General features: G+C 34.6%; 1 long non-coding RNA gene across 1 annotated transcript in view; it reads right to left on the bottom strand.

The window, feature by feature from the left end:
* LOC145663696 (uncharacterized) overlaps positions 1-13,781 on the bottom strand; it is a 37,223-nt gene extending 23,442 nt beyond the window's left edge. The window contains exon 1 of the long non-coding RNA XR_014127232.1: positions 13,693-13,781. This is a non-coding gene — a long non-coding RNA (uncharacterized LOC145663696). The remainder of the gene's footprint in view (positions 1-13,692) is intronic.
* Between the last annotated feature and the right edge of the window lie 3,378 nt (positions 13,782-17,159).

The following is a 17,159-nucleotide window of genomic DNA, read 5'->3' on the forward strand; positions in this document are numbered from 1 at the left end:
AAGGAGCTGAGAGTTTGTTTATAGTATATTCACGGGCGTCAATCCTACAGGGGACAGCGGGGACGTGTTCCCACAATATTTGTTAAACGGTTATCGCCTGCCCCCTTAATATTTCAAGTATCATAGGTTAACTATGACGAAAAAGGGACTCAACCATATAGCAGTTTGCTTCGTTCATAAAACAATATTAGACTAAGTGGTTATGAAAAAGTAACAAAAGTTTGTTTCTAATTGTAAAAAAGGCAGTTAGTTTTTATCCCTATGAAGGTGAAGCTGGTGTAAACTGTAAAAGTACTAACTTTTTTTTGTTTAGATAGCAGGCAACGAGGCGAGGTTGATTTGCCTTCAAAAACTATTTTTTAACTATACATTGTTGATCCTCATTTACAATAGTTGTACGTAGGCTTACAGGAATAAAACCTGTTTTCAAAAGTGTATTGTTTCTGAATATTCACTTCACACTACCTTTTATCATTATTTTATTTTTTTCACAGATACTTGGTGTCATTTAAGTGTAACTAAAATTGTAAAACAAGGTTAAATTTAATGAGAAGAACTCAGTTGAATTTTTTGAATAGAAAAACTGTAGTGTGTGTATTTTTTTATTTTTTTAGTATCACATTTTCAAAAAAAAAATCAAATGGGAAAATAAAACCCAACCAACAATGTTAAAGTTTTTGTTTGCTTTTTGACTGAAATATTCTTTAAATTGTAATGTACGAAGACTTTTTTTTAATTTTCCTGGGAAGGACTCCCTCTTTTCTTGGGCATTACATAACCCGCGTCTTCCCTTTTTAGAGGTATTCCATACTTCCCAGTACACCCGGTAGTCTGTCCCCCCAAAAGCTAATGTGCTGCGACGCCAACGAGTATATTACATAATTGTGATAAAAATTTCTTATGTTCATACATAGATGCTTCTCGTAAAAAGAAGAAAACATATTCTTTATTTTAACAAATAAGTACTTTTTGTAGACATAATCTGAACCCGTATCAAAATGAACAGTGACATACAGCTTCATAAAGCCATCGGCTACATCAAAAACACCTGATGCTGATAAGGGAACATCTTATATTGATAGTAGCATTGTCCAATCAAACTATGCGCAATCGATAGAGGCGTGGAGAAAAGTGAGAAATCCAAAGTTTTACGTGCCGACACGCAAAACACAGAAGATACAGAGGAAAGGGATCTAGAATCATTTCAAGATAACTAACTAACTCACTCACTCACTCTATGGCGTATGGAACCCGGAGGTTCAGTACCGCGTTCACAAAAGCTCTCCACTGACTTCTATCCTTAGCTAATTGGATCCAGTTTCTACTTTGTATTCCTATCTCTGCGAGATCCATCTTAATATTATCCTCCCATCTGCGCCTAGGTCTTCCTAATGGTCGTTTTCCTATGGGTCTACCAGTCAAGACTTTGAAAGCGTTTCTACTTTCTTCCATTCTAGCTACATGACCTGCCCGCCTAAGCCTCCTAGACTTGACGACCCTAACAATGTTGGGTAAACCGTATAAACTATGTAGTTCCTCATTATGAAGCTTTCGCCATTCCCCATTCTCGTTCCTCTTGGGTCCGAATATTCTTCTCAGGATCCTGTTCTCAAATACTTTCAGTCTATGTTCTTCCCTCAGAGTAAGCGACCATGTTTCGCAACCATACAGAACAACAGACATGATTATCGTTTTATATATTTTAAGCTTCAAATTCCTCGACAGAATTCGCGACGACAAGAGATTTTGAACCGAATAGTAACACGAATTCCCTGCTTTTAGTCGACATTTAATTTCTTCGTGAATATGATTTTCGTCTGTTAATATTGACCCTAAATATTTGAAAGTATCCACTTTATCAAAAGTATTAATTAATATTTTAACGCCTTCACAATTTGCCGTATTACGGTTCCGACGCACTTCCATGTATTTAGTTTTCTCTGCATTTACTTCTAAACCCATGTCCCTGCAAGCGTTTAATAATATCTTTGCATTTATTTCTACTGTTCTACTATCATCCCCTATTAAATTTACATCATCAGCATATGCCATAACCTGGTGAATGCCGTTCAACTCTAGGCCCTGGTTGCTATCTTTGATTTTCCTTATGGCGTATTCCAGTACAAAGTTAAATAATAATGGCGACAACGCATCTCCTTGTTTCAGGCCATTTTCGACGTGGGAGCTCGTGGACAAAAATTTTCCTACCCGGACTTTACTTTGGGATTCACTTAAACATGTCTTAATTAATCTAATTAGCTTTCTCGGTATTCCAAGCTCTGTAAGAACGTTGTATAATGTTTCTCTCCTAACCGAGTCGTAAGACTTTCTAAAATCAATAAATAGTTGATGTACCGGGGTATTGTATTCCCACTTCTTTTCGAGTATTTGGCGAATGGTAAATATTCGGTCGATAGTTGATCGATTTCGTCTAAATCCGCACTGATAATCTCCAATAATTTCATCTGTGTATGGGCTCAATCTAGCTAACAGAATATTTGAAAGGATTTTATAGGATGTTGACAGAAGAGAAATGCCTCGATAATTATTACAGTCAGTTTTGTCGCCTTTCTTGTGAATTGGAACAATTATTGACTCTTTCCACTCTTGTGGCAATTCTTCCTTGTTCCAGATAAGGAGAATGAGTTTGTGTATCTTGTTCCGCAATTTTTCGCCTCCAGCTAAAATTAATTCAGCCGGAATTTCATCTACCCCTGGAGATTTGTGTTTCTTTAATTTCTTTATAGCGGCTTCCACTTCTATTCGATTGGGTTCTGCAATATACGGTTCTGCGGTGTGTATCTCCTTTTCTCCACGCACATTAGTTTTTGGCTGCGTGTTCAGCAAATCGTCAAAGAAATCTTTCCATCTATTTAAGAGGCTATCCGTATCAGTGAGAACTGTCCCGTCAGATTTCTTTAATATATAAGCACGAGGTTGATAGCCTTTCTTAAATTCGCTGATCCCCTTATACATGTCCCGAATATTTTTATTTTTACTATTATCTTCAAGTTCCTTAATTTTAGCTTTCAAAAAGTCCCGTTTCTTTGTTCTAAAAGTTTTGGAAGTTTCCCGCCTGATATCTGCGAAATTTTGTGTAGTTGTTTCATTCGGATTTTGTAGCCACCGTAATTTTGCCTGTTTTCTCTTCTCTGCTAGTTTAATGCATTCTTGGTCGAACCATGGTTTGTTCCTACGTATTTCCGCGTGTCCCAATTTTTCTATTGCTGCACTTTTAATGCTATCTCTAATTTTAATCCAAGCATCCTCAACACTAGTGCACTCCGAGACTTCTAAAACAGAGAATCTATTCGAAACTTCAATCTGGTATTCCTCTCTTACCTGGCTCTCTTCTAATTTCTTTAAATTCAATCTCTCCGTTTTCGGACATTGAGTATTACCTTTATTCAACGATAATCTCTCCCGTATTATCGCTGCTACCAGGTAGTGATCAGTGTCACAATCAGCCCCTCTAAACGACCGGACGTCAATTATGCTAGATTGTCTTCTTCTATGTACTAAAACGTGATCAATTTGATTATGTGTTTTTCCGTCTGGTGATGTCCAAGTATATTTATGAACGTCGCGATGTGGGAATTTTGTACTCTTCACGATTAGGTTTTTGGATGTTGCGAAGTTCACGAGTCTAACACCGTTGTCATTACTTTCCTTATGCAAACTTTCGTTCCCTATAATCGGTTTGAAAATATCCTCTCTTCCTACCTTCGCATTGAAATCCCCTAATAGAATCTTCATATGGTATCGCGGGAGTTGGTCAAATATCCGTTCCACTTCTTCGTAAAAACTGTCTTTTATATCGTCACCCTTATCCTCAGTTGGAGCATGTACATTTAAAACAATAATATCACACCACCGTCCCTTAAGAGTAATAAAAGAAAGTCTGTCAGTAACAAATTCAACCCGTTTAATTGCTGGTAATATTCGTTTGTGAACGAAAAACCCTGTTCCTAACTGGTGATTTTTATTTCCTTCCCCGTAAAAGAACGTAAAATTTCCGGAATTCTCAGATCCATTTCCTTCCCACCTAACTTCCTGAACTCCTACTAAATCCATCCTGTATTTCTCTAACTCACTCGTTATAGATTTTAACGCGCCTGGCCTATAAAGACTTCTAATATTCCATGTTCCAAATCTCATGTCCATTTTCTTTTGCTGATGTCGTGCCAAGTTATCAGTCCTTGTCCGAGGCTTTTGTGAATGTTTCTGAACAAGTACCTTTTTTTACAGGATGAGGGTGTTAGCCTTACCCAAACCCAAGCTGGAGGACCACTCCTAGTCGTCTGTCCGCGACTGCTTATTCAGTATATTCGCAGCTAACCTCTATATCTAGAGGCCTTCTCCTCGATCCGCAACCTGAGGACGCGCCATGCCGTGGTGACAGGAACCCACGTTACACGAAGATAGCTATGCAAACGCTAGCTAGCTCATTTGAAGATAGCTATGCAAACACAGGAAGAACTTCAAAATGATTAAAGTAATCCAAATAACATTGACACAACAGTATAATTGGGAAACATTGTACCCACAGACATGCTCAATAGCATTATATGTAACACAGTGTTGCCAACTGAGCACAAAATAATGTTTTGTTAAGTGGCTCGAAACACAAATTATAACATGTAGAAAATCTAATTACGAGTAAAACCATACCTGTGAAGTCGTGATGTACAGTGTTACCAACGTTTGAAGATAGATCTATGTGATTTCCTTGTGAGTCTACTTCTTTTGTTTCTGTTACTGTTGTTCTATTGATGGTGTACCCTCTACCGCCTAGAATCTGACATCATGCGTTATGTCACTTTCTGTTTCTATGTTTATTTTGCAACATTCTATGATTGTTCTCTACATGTTATTTGTATATTTACTTCGCAAAAAGATTCAGATCTTTCAATTCTATTAAATAATTCGCATGGTTACTCCATAACAGAACGAAAGAAAAATAGTTTTCTCTTGTAACCAAACCCAAGGGACATAGGAATCTAGGCTAAACTTTTTTGGGCTTACAATCCGGAAGGTAATCTAGGTTTCGGTAAGAAGACATGTCTGAGTAGGATATTGTAACAAGTATTGATATAAGTCACAGTCTCCACAGATAGGAACTCATTTTAAACAACGCCGTGCTGCGACAGTTACATTGCGGATATTTGTTTATTATCGAATTTCAAGAAAAGTTGTATGTTCAAGTTACGTATATTAAGTATATTTCGTACGGTACATGAATCCTGTTTTAGGTCAAGAATGTGCATAAATTTACTCAACTAAAAGAAAAAGAAGAAGAAAGAATGAAAATCTTCTTTCGTTACAATCGTATAATGTGACATTCATTTTTGTGCTTATAAGTGTGTTATTGTTACTATTAACTTACAGAATATAGTACGAGTTAGGAGATAAGAATAGAAACTATTTCACATACACAAGATACTTTGTTACCGTCGTATATTTATTGTAACTTTAACACAAGAGAAAACGTACGTTAGTAACAATTTTTCTCTTTATTCTCGATGTCCACATGCAATAGTCGCAAGATGTGTATTTTTATATATTGCCAGAAAATGATTAGACTTCGAAAAGAAAAGGATATTTTACTAGTCAGAAGTTTATAGTGAATTCAAAGTAAGATTGACATTCTTGAATATTTATCCGATCTCGATGTATGTATTAATATTTTTACATTAGAGGACTGTTCTAGAAATTAATTAAAAATCAAAACAATAAGGAAGGACGTTAAAGTTATAGTTTCTACAAACTTCAGATTTCTAATACGTTTTCCTAAGTTCTTCATCCAGTAAGAACTTCAAATGTGAATTTTGCTATCTAAGGGTCCACCTATACTGGTACATTTATAATATTTACAGTACGGTAGCATTTTTTTTACATATAAATCGATTATCTTGTGTATTAAGAATTATCATGTTAAGTATCACTATGTAGAAAAATTTACATTTGTGTCGTTATGAAAAGTGTATGTGTAGTAAAAATTTAAAAATGGAGTCTGTAATCTAAATTTGTATATTTTTAAATACAATGGCAATACTGTTGACGTATCCACAGACAAGCAGAGGAACGAAAACAAGGCTGTACTACAAATCCAATCCGGAAACTTCCTATTACAAGATAAGCTATCTGATATGACATTTCATTATTTGATACATCATATTTATCCATTCACCACATTAACCCAAATACCCCTCCGCCCACCTTATAAGCCTTCGATATAGATGATAGAAATACTAATAGGAGTAATGCTTCATCCCAGTTTAATCAATATAAAACCAGAACTTATATATTCCATAAATGTCCCTACTTTCTCCTGTAGGAAACGCTGAAACATGTGTTCAATTTTGCTTAATTAAGAATTACTCGTAATATGCTGAATTCTAAACGTGCTATGTCGTATAAGCGAATTATCATCTTGGACACTTCAAAATAGACGGTCGGATAGTTTATGGTTCCGAAAGTAGAGATTGCTCTTTTTCCTTTCTTTAAGAGCGTAATCTTTAAGCGTGCTGCAACAGTTGTTGAGTTACTATTAATTAGCAATTCATGTTCCATCTCACTAACTTCAGGGATTCTTGTGTTAGTAAAGTCTTATCTAAAGAGGCCTTGATGAATAAATGATAGAACATTTTCATCTGCTGCGTTTTGGTCCCTGGTACGAACTCATCCCCAGACGGTCACTGTAGTGGACAAACACCGTGTTTTCTAATGGTTCTCTTGTTTTCTTCATTACATCATTTAATTCATTATGCTCATTACCGTCTCCCTCTCCCATAGCCTCGGCCTTGAGTGGAACATTCAACTAGAAATTGTATTTTCTTCATTCTATTACTGACAAAAGTATACACCCTTAGGATTCTTATTTACAAAAAAGAAAAGAATCCTATCCCGTGATTTCTAGACAAAATGATTTTCTGTGCAAATTTCTATAGTATTTTGGTTTCGTCTAGTATAAGTGAGTCACTTTTACTGTTTTATATAGTTCACTGGCTCGTATTTAGGTAAATGCTATTCTGTGCTCAAAAGGTAATTTAACGTGAATTTAGGGGAAGGTATTTTTTTCTTAAGATTCACAATAAAGTAATATTTAAAACAAGCAATCCGCAGAGTTCCTGGCAAGCGCGAGAAAATATGTTAATGTGTTTAATTCGCTCTAATTACAGTAGTTACTAATTAGCTACCTTATTTGATTATTTTTTAAATGTTATCCTCTCCCACCTCTACCCCAAAGGGTGAAGATGAACTTGCACATCATGAAAATTGATACTGTTAAACTCAGCGACCTAGAAAACTACCAATTCAACACTAAAATCTGTTGTTTATGATTACTTTTAAAATCTTGCTCCTTCGCTGGGAAGTGAATTGGATTGACCTTGAAGCTGAATTCGATTAAAACTGTCGCTATTCATTTTAACAACCACTAAAACTATGAATTCAACTCTAATATTGGTTGAATTTATAATATTTTCGATTATTTTTAAAATGCCCCAATGTTATTCTTATAGGGACTTTGCACACGGTCGGACTGGCCATAGTGGAGTAGTTGAGCTTTAAGCTTTCCACAGTGGCCGGTAGATCCAAAAGATTTTCAGACAGTATACTATGACCAAATCAAAAGATGTAGGTTATATCTGTAAAAGATTTTAAAAATGTAAGCCTATTGAACAATCAGATATATAATTTCTTAATTTCCAATTCAAAAATTGATTCCTTTTCTGAGATAATAGACCTCCAATTTCGAAATATAACAATGTTCCTAATTTTGCATAACACTCACGCAAGGTATGTGATATACTACTACTACTACTACTACTACTACTACTACTACTACTACTACTACTACTACTACTACTAATAATAATAATAATAATAATAATAATAATAATAATAATAATAATAATAATAATAAAGAGTTATGTGTCTAGACCGAAATTTTATCTCGAGTCAGTGGAAAAAAGGTAAACGTGGAATGGTAACGACGAAACCCTTAGAACATGGAGTTTCGGTAAAAGGCTGTCTGTAAATTTGTGTACAAGTGTGGAAATTACTAGTTACTTGCTGTTTAAGCATCAAATAGAAATGAAAGTGCAGGGAAATGATTGTTCCCTTGTGTGTGAGATGTACTTTGGACATCACTCGAAGTAACTTTCCAGCATTCCTCTACCACAAGTTTCTTTTGCAAGCGTTACCGAAATGTTCAACGTGGGGTTTGGATTAATATTGTGAAGGTTGCAGTTACAAGAAACAAGATAAGTATTTTCTTATATAATTAAAAAAAAAGATTTTTTTGGTGAATCACAGCAGTTAATTATTTTTCATCATTCAGAATAGTGGGAGCAAACTCCAGACGAATTTCTTTTTCGAAATCCAGGATAGTAAAAGAGTATTTTGTACCTGAGAGCAACTACACAAGCGAGATAAACCATATGGACACTCATAGATGTATGTAAAATCTAATATAGCCATTATTTCATCGTAGTTCCGAGCAGAAGACATTTTACAAATTCCTATGTTTTATTTCCATAGTGTAAATATGGTTATCGTCAGTAGGGGCGGTAGTATTCAGTTGCTTAATTCAAAGAATAGACAGAACTCGTTGCCTAGTAACCGAGGAATGAAAAACATTATTTCGTCAATCTAATATAGCCATTATTTCATCGTAGTTCCGAGCAGAAGACATTTTACAAATTCCTATGTTTTATTTCCATAGTGTAAATATGGTTATCGTCAGTAGGGGCGGTAGTATTCAGTTGCTTAATTCAAAGAATAGACAGAACTCGTTGCCTAGTAACCGAGGAATGAAAAACATTATTTCGTCTTTTCGTACTTAAAGTCAGAGGAAAAGCGATGTCATAAATATAAAAACACCAGATTATCGATAGTAGCTTCTCAAAAACTGGTCTGGTACAATTTGCATGATGCAGAGTTTCAAACTGATAGGAAAATTGTCCAGGGTAAAAGTAAAAATAGGAAGAAATGCGTTACGCACTCCATATAAAAGATTTGTTTATTACAACGTGTTGTAAGACATTTACTTACGTGCGACTACAACCTGAAAAAAGAGCTATATTCTCCAAAAGCAGGATAACGCAGTGTTATACGTTGTGCATAAAGCACAAGTTAATATAAAACAGGATTTTCTCAACGTTTTAGTGCGATATGGGGCTTATGGAATCATCACAAAAGTTAAATAGCATTGTATCTGTATATCAGTGTAATATTATAAAAATAAACTTAAAACATTCAGTCTATCGAAAACACAATTTAAGTGCTTCTGCATTGAATGTATTAGTGTGAATCGTAAAATATTTTTTATGCCATCGTGTTGTCGCTATAAGTAAATCTTCTTTAGATAGTCACTGTTCGTGTCTTTCATACATGTATTGCCTCACACAGTATATTTACGTTGATAGTGTAATGTAATCGGTATAACAAGTATTTTCCTAAATTTCCGTTTTGTGGCTAAAGAAAAGTCATTCATTGACAATGGCATTACACGTTATATTGTCAGGTGATAAACAGCAAATGAGAATCATACTACAGAAGTGATATCTTTTTTTATCAGCTCTTATTTTATTAAAGGCATGTAAAGTTTCATTAACAAGAGCGTATATTCCTCAATTTAGGGGAACGTGGGGCATAACGGGTTATCGGTATTTTTCGAACTGTAATTTACTGCAATCTACCGATAAATGCCTAAACAAGACTCTCAAGGACGAAGGGCTTTCTCCCTTGAGTAGCGTTCTTACCAGTTGAAAAGGAACAGTGTTATGTGTCAGTTCTTTGTTTTCGTGCTTTGGCATATAACCATTGGGCTTTTTCCTTTCTCAAGGTAAGGCAAGTTACCGGTATTTATTGCACACTTTTAAACTATTGGTATGTTGAAAGAATATTTCTTCTGTGTTTGTTGTGTGTTTTTGAGGTTTACGGATTGTAGGTTATAACAGAGATACTCGTTGATTTAGCAGTACAACTCATCTGAGGCAAAACGGGGTGGGACAAAACGGTATTGCAATCACACAATTTTGCCCCATTACCCCATTATGCCCTGTAAATATCGATTGTGTAGTTTACTATCCAGCTCGAAACATTTCTTGTTAATGCTGGAATTGCATAAGCTCTTGTTTGCTGTCATTTTAGGATGGTTCGCACATATAAAAGGAAATCAACGAGGCAAAGTTGGGAGGAAGAAAATATAAAGGCGGCCATCGAGAGTGTAATACGTGGTGAAATGAGATATTATAAAGCTTTCCGGCAGTTCAACTTTCCCCAGACTACGCTGGAGCGGCGTTGTAACAAGGAACGAGTAAAACCCTGAGTGTTTCCAGAAACAAATGGGACATTTCAAGCCTGTTTTTACCTATGAACAGGAGTGTGAGTTAGTAGATTATTTAGTGAAAATGGAGAGGCGACTTTTTGATGAATTGGCAATGAACTGAGAGAATTAGCGTTTCAATTGGCAGAAAGAAACAAAATTCAACAATTTCCTTTCAACAAAGAAGAAAAAGGCTGGAATTGACTGGTTAAAAGGATTTATTAAGCGTCACCCTGAAATAACATTTCGTAAACCAGAATCTACATCGGGAGCTCGCGCAATGGGGTTCAACAAGTTAGCTGTTTCCAAGTTTTTTTAGCTTTTGGCTGGAGTCATTCATGAACATCATCTCTCTGCAGAAAATATTTATAATGTAGATGAAATCGGAATAACCGTGAATCCTAAAGGACATACAAGGGTTGTCGCAGAAAAAGGGAAACTTCAAGTTGGAGCTGTAACTTCAACAGAGAGAGGAGAAACAGTTACTGCAGTAATTTGTTGTTCAGCTGCTGGAGCTTACATGCCACCTATGATGATTTATCCTAGAGCAAGGATGCAGCAGGAATTTGAGATGGGCCTTTCACCTGGATCATGGGCAGAAGTTAGTGCTACTGAATGGATTACAAAAGAACTCTTTCAAAAATAGTTCAAGAAATTCCTAATGTTTTCAGGAGCGTCTACAAATAAACCATTTCTTCTTCTTCTGGATGATCATAGCGCCCACACTAAAAACTTAGACTTAATTGACAGGACATGAGAAGAGAAAATGGGGTAGTTTTGCTTTGTCTGCCTCCTCATTTCTCTCACCGACTTCAACAACTTGACGTCGGCTTTATGAGGCCACTCAGCAAGTCTATGAAGATGAGGTTAAAAAATGGATTAGAACCAATTACCCAAAAGTTGTTACGCTCCAAGTCATATCTCAACTCTTTGGCCCTGCATTTATGCGAGCAGCATCAATGCTAAACGCAATTAACGCTTCCAAGAAAGCTGGGATTTGGCCTTTGGACATGAACGTGTTTACAGATGAAGACTTTCTACCTGCAGGTGCAACAGACATAGGCATAAACGTCACTGAGTCAGTAGGAAATGAAAACCCTACACTAACTGCAACAAGCAAATCCCTCTTCAAACCACACGCACAAAGCACACAGTCTAATACATCTGAATCTTCGATTGACGCAGAAATTCCCGGATGCTCTTACAAAGAACAAACTCCATCAACATCAAGTTTTCCTTCTGCTTCGCCTCAAAACATAATAGCTATTCCAAAAATTAAGCAAGAAACAAAACATACAACCCATAAAAAGGGTAAAACAGCCATATTAACTGCATCTTCGTACAAAAAGGAACTTCAATTATCTCAAGCGAATTCCAAACAATCAAAGGTGTATCGAAAAGAACGTACTATAGCGCAACCAACCTCAAACAAAGACCTACCAAAGAATGGTCGAAAAAGGAAACTAGTTAAAGAGTCATCAAGCTCATCCGATGAAGAAGACAATGACGCAACTTGTCTTCATTGTGGCAACCTTTGGTCCAAATCTAATGAGGGCTGGATTTCATGCACGAGATGTCATCAGTGGGCCCACAATTCGTGTGCCGGGGTTGTTAGCGATGACGATGAAATTGAATACTATTGTAAATTCTGTTAGAAAAAGCATGATTCTACCAATGTTTCACATCTACTTCAGACTTAATAGTTGTACTGTATACCTGTCTATTTTTGATTTCATCGTGTAAATTTATATATAAAGTTCGAATACACAGTTTTCTTTAAGTTTTTCATGCTCAATTTCAAAATTTGTTTATGTTGATTTGATGTCAGGAAATATTAAGATTTAACTGACAATAATTCGATGTAATCTACATAAACTTTGTAGTACAATTCCCAATGATCAGATTTTTTTCTTTTTCTCCATAATGCCCAATTCAGAATGTACCTTATACTTTTTGAAGTAATTATCAGCATTTCTTTTTTTAAAAAAGAGTACTTTGTAACACTTCTGCTCCGGCCAGCATCCGATGTCTTACTTATGTGGTGCAGACGCGCGTCAATCTGTATGGTGTTTTCTAGATCCATCATATATGCAACCCAATCACAAAATATTTAATCTTCAGCTGCCGATATCTAGGGTATGCGCAACTGTCAAAATTTAAGATGCAATGTCGTCCTTCGTGCTTAGTCTACATCCGCGAAGAAGTGAGCATCTGTGGCCCAGTGGATACACCACCCCATTTTCCTAAAATGGGGAAAATTCTCGGTTCGCGGTAACGATGGGAGTTGTAAAAGGAAACAATCAATCACAACGCAAAGTGAGTATTCATTAAAACCTCACGTAACATAAATCAATTTACATCAATCAATACTTCAAATTATCCTAAACTAAAATGATTGTCAAGAAATATATTAAATTATTCTAATCCAGAACATTAAAGGTTACAATCTTGTTTACACGAGATAATGGAAAGATATAAAATACGGAAAACATTAGCGAGTACAAGTAATAAAACATAGTTCACTTATTTAAATTTTACATTAGCTTTTTCTTAATAGAGTAGTTTGGCTTTTTAATATATGTGTTTTGTAGTTATGATTAACTTACATTCTTTCTTTACAGGATGTTTCGGTGCAACTGAGGTGTTATTCCTCCACAGGTAAGTATTACTGCTCATCTTTTATCTTTATAACTTAATTAATTATATTAACCATTATTCTATATTATTTATATTTTCTTTTAGTTTACTCCTTCTTGTTTTATGTAATATTTACATCCATCTTTTATTTAGGAAGTAGTATTTTGTTTATTCTATCTTCTTACATCCTTTGATTATATTTAATAAAGTATTTTCCTTTTTTTTCAGGATTCAATTGTAGCAGCAATACCAACAGCAGAGAAAACTCCATTATATCCTAAATTTCATCCTGACAAAGACGACCGTCTATATCTCATTCTATTACTTGCAGATAATAATAGTAAAACACATATACACATATATTTTACTTTTCTAGTACCTCCCTTACTTCCTTGAGTTTACTTTTTCCTGACCTGTGCATATCAAATTTAAATTTGGAAATAACTGTAACCTAGATGCATTTGTCCCATAATAAAACTTGTAATTTAGAAGAAGTACATTTTCTTATTTAATGTTAATTTGGTTGATTCATGATTGATTAATAATGTTGGTGGCAGAAGAACATGGGAGAGAGAAATAGATCTCTCCCAACCTAAAATTTCTTAATGCTGCATGATTTTTATAATTATCTTCGACACAAACTGTATTTATAATATTGTATAAGGTAAATCACTTATTTTTTTCTAGAATAATTCCTTCTGTTTCGCAAGCTTTTTGCTTACCCTTCGAAAAATTTCAAATCTCACACATAAACTCGCTTGCTAAATCCTCAGAAACATCATGGAAGTATATATATCAATTTATAATTTGCTTTGTTTTCTACTCAAAGTATCTTTAGTTGCAGATTAGCAGACATATTACCTACATTCAATTCAAACTAAAAATATTAAACGTTAAACAGATAAAATTGAACAAGTAACTAATAATATAAGAAATAAATAATATGTAATGCATCCCGAACAGATAGAGAATAGGGGCGCATTACAACTTATCTTTTGTTATATTTGGTTATTGAGTCTAATAAATATTACATAAAATTCAAGTTGTGTTGTATAATAGTAATCATATATTGTTGTTTTATAATGATAAGTCTATATTAGAGCTGGATATTATACATGTAATAGTGTACGGGGCAGTATGGGGTAGGGGCATAATGGGGTTGACTGAAATCCAATGTTCCATTATGCCCCATGTAGGGGGCATAATGGGGAAAAGAGCCATTTTTGGAATAAGCTAAGCAAAAAGGTCGAAAACAATATTTTTGAAAGGATTTGATTTTTGAAATATTACAACAAACGTTCAACGTGTCTACCGCAAAAAAATTACTGCAATTGATATATTGGTTACCAATTTAGAAAAGATAACATCTTAGCTTCCCCATTATGCCCCACGTTCCCCTATAAATGACCAATTTAAAAATATAAAAATTATTATTAGATAAAAGAAATATTGGCTACTTTCTTTTGAAAGGGACCGGTTGGTGAAATTGTTCCACAGTGAAATTTTCATCTCAGTCCGCAGATGACCTAGCACCCCCATAGACCTAACTCAGCTCAAGTGTGACCTAGAGACCTGGAATAGGTCATTTGGATTATTTCTCTGATAGCTTTAAAACATACTCAAATTTCATGTTTCTATCTGAAAAGCGCTACAGACAGAGAGACAGCTTATTGAAATGCTATTAAACCATTACCGACAGTGAATAATGTAAACAAATATTTTTCTTATCAGTTATTACCAATAATTATTGCTGTCTCGCAGTGACGTCCACCACTGGATGTCAGCGAATCTCAGTTTCGAAATGACGCCCCCATTAGATCTCCAATAGGATACTCTGTGTCTATGTGTGTGTGAACTTGGGTGTCGCTTCTCTTCCATTTCCACTATTTGCAAACAGTATCTTTGCAAATACTTTGCGAAGAGTTATTATTATTATTATTATTATTATTATTATTATTATTATTATTATTATTATTATTATTATTATTATTATTATTATTATTATTTGGGTAATCTAACATGAGGAAACAAATACAGGAGAAAAAAATTTCTATTACTCTAATAACCTAAAACATAAGAAAAGAAAATGCATACAGGAGAAAAAGTTGATTTTCAAAAAAATTTGAAAAGAGTTTCTCTTATTTGCGCGAGTAGGTTAAAAACGTACGAAAGAATCCACACTCATTATATAAACTAATATATTTTTTTACATATAAAGTTTTATAAAATACTTTTTTAATAAATTCACTGTAATCTTTAATTATGTGATAAGGTGAAAGTAAACAATGTCAAAAACTACCTAGTTTTCTAACTCCACATTTTACTATTACAATGATAAGAGTAAATATTTAAGTAATTCAATCATAATTCAAGTGAAATCATGAAACATAAAAGTGACATAAGCGTTGATTAATAATCAACAGAATGCATTTTCTCCGGACAATAAATTAAAACCTACATGAACAAATTACATGCCAGTACTGAGAGAACGTGCCCCCATTGGATGAGTGGTTAAGCTATAGTTCTCGGGTTCGATTCTCGGTGGGGACATAAGTGGTTCGGATCCCAAGTTAAGCTGTAGGTTCCGTCCTTAGTACGTCATCAACCTCATCATCAACCCATGGAAGGCAATGGCGAACTACCATTGGTTCACTTTGCATAGAAACCTTAAGGTCAAACACCTACCTTCAAGCAGAACACCACATCATAATCATCAGTGAGAGAATCAGGCCATTTGAAATTACATTGTAACTTTTGTAACTTCTAATAAATAAACTTGTACTCAACAAGAGCTGGTACATTTGCAAAATCATGGCTTGTTTCCTTGTTTGAGACATAAGTTTGTGCTGGGGAAGAGAGGGCGGCAAATTATTCAGAGCACAGGGGCGCACAAAATATAAATACGGGCCTGATAGTACAGATAAAATAATGAATGATATCGTTTTAATCTAGTATACCGACTTAAGCGTTTGAAAATGTAGCATAAATTGTCATGTTTGTTATTTCCTAGAAACAATTTTAACACAGAAAGAACTAGGAAGAACATTCTCTTCAACTTTGAAATGACATAATGTTGTCGTCATTTATTAGGTTCAACCAGTTTTAATTGGTCAGCATTATTTAAAATTTTATTGGAATTGGTCAATATATACTGCCATTACTGAATCCTGTATTGAATCATGAGGGTTTGAATGTTTCTTATAGCATCTAGTAATTTAAGTGGGAACAGTGGCGAATTTAGAATGTAAAAATTGGGGAGGGGCAGTCAGAATTCAGACTATGATAGGTATGTCATGAGTTTACTATAAACTTTCAGAAATATATAAATAATAGCCTAAATTATTGTTGTCACTCAAAAAACTGGGCCCTGGCCTAGATCCGCCACTGAGTGGGAATACGCTTACCTGCTGTTTGTTAATGTCAAACTGTGCGTAAATCACTTATACCTGAAAGTATACTCGATAGTGACTCCGTGTGTTCAGGTTACAAGAAAACACTGTCAGTTACATTCTTAGAGCTACAGCATATTGGTTGTAAAACATTCTTTTTTAATAAACTAAAACCGTAGAAATAATTTAGGAAAAGAAACCACAATTGTTATCGAGTAACTTAAGTAGTAAATCTTAAATATAAGTATATGTTGTTTCTTAATACTTGTTTATAATTTGTCAGTACAGATATTTCATAATTTAATTTCTTAGGTGATCACTTAAATAATATTCAGTTGCGACATTTTTTTTTCCTGTAAATTGTTATGAAATATTAGCACCAAAATGTCAAGTTGTGGTTACAACATAAGTGTAGCTTCTGAAAATGTTAAGAAATCATTTCACCTGTGGAACTTAATTAATTATTATTTGTAAGATAAAATAATTATGAAAATTTTTTTGAGCCTTAAAGTACTTCAAAACCAAAGTACTTAACACAATGTCAAAATCACCTTTAAAGCACTGTTTGTTTCACAATCGCACGTGTGGTATATATGTTTTTTTAAAAAAAAAAAAAAAGAAAAGAAAACTCTCTATTTAAGTTAACTTAAACAGATAAAATAAAACATCTACTAATTTCTCCTTCTACAATTCCAACGTTTTCACTTTCATTTCAACGTCGCACGTGTATGCCGATTAGGCTAAGGGATAATGAGTGTAAATGAAGGAAGAAGTTGTAAAATGAGAAACTGGGAAGAAGC

Source organism: Thermobia domestica, chromosome 11 (assembly GCF_964235325.1).
Source record: "Thermobia domestica chromosome 11, izTheDome1.hap1.1, whole genome shotgun sequence".
In the NCBI taxonomy this organism is placed as follows: domain Eukaryota; kingdom Metazoa; phylum Arthropoda; class Insecta; order Zygentoma; family Lepismatidae; genus Thermobia; species Thermobia domestica.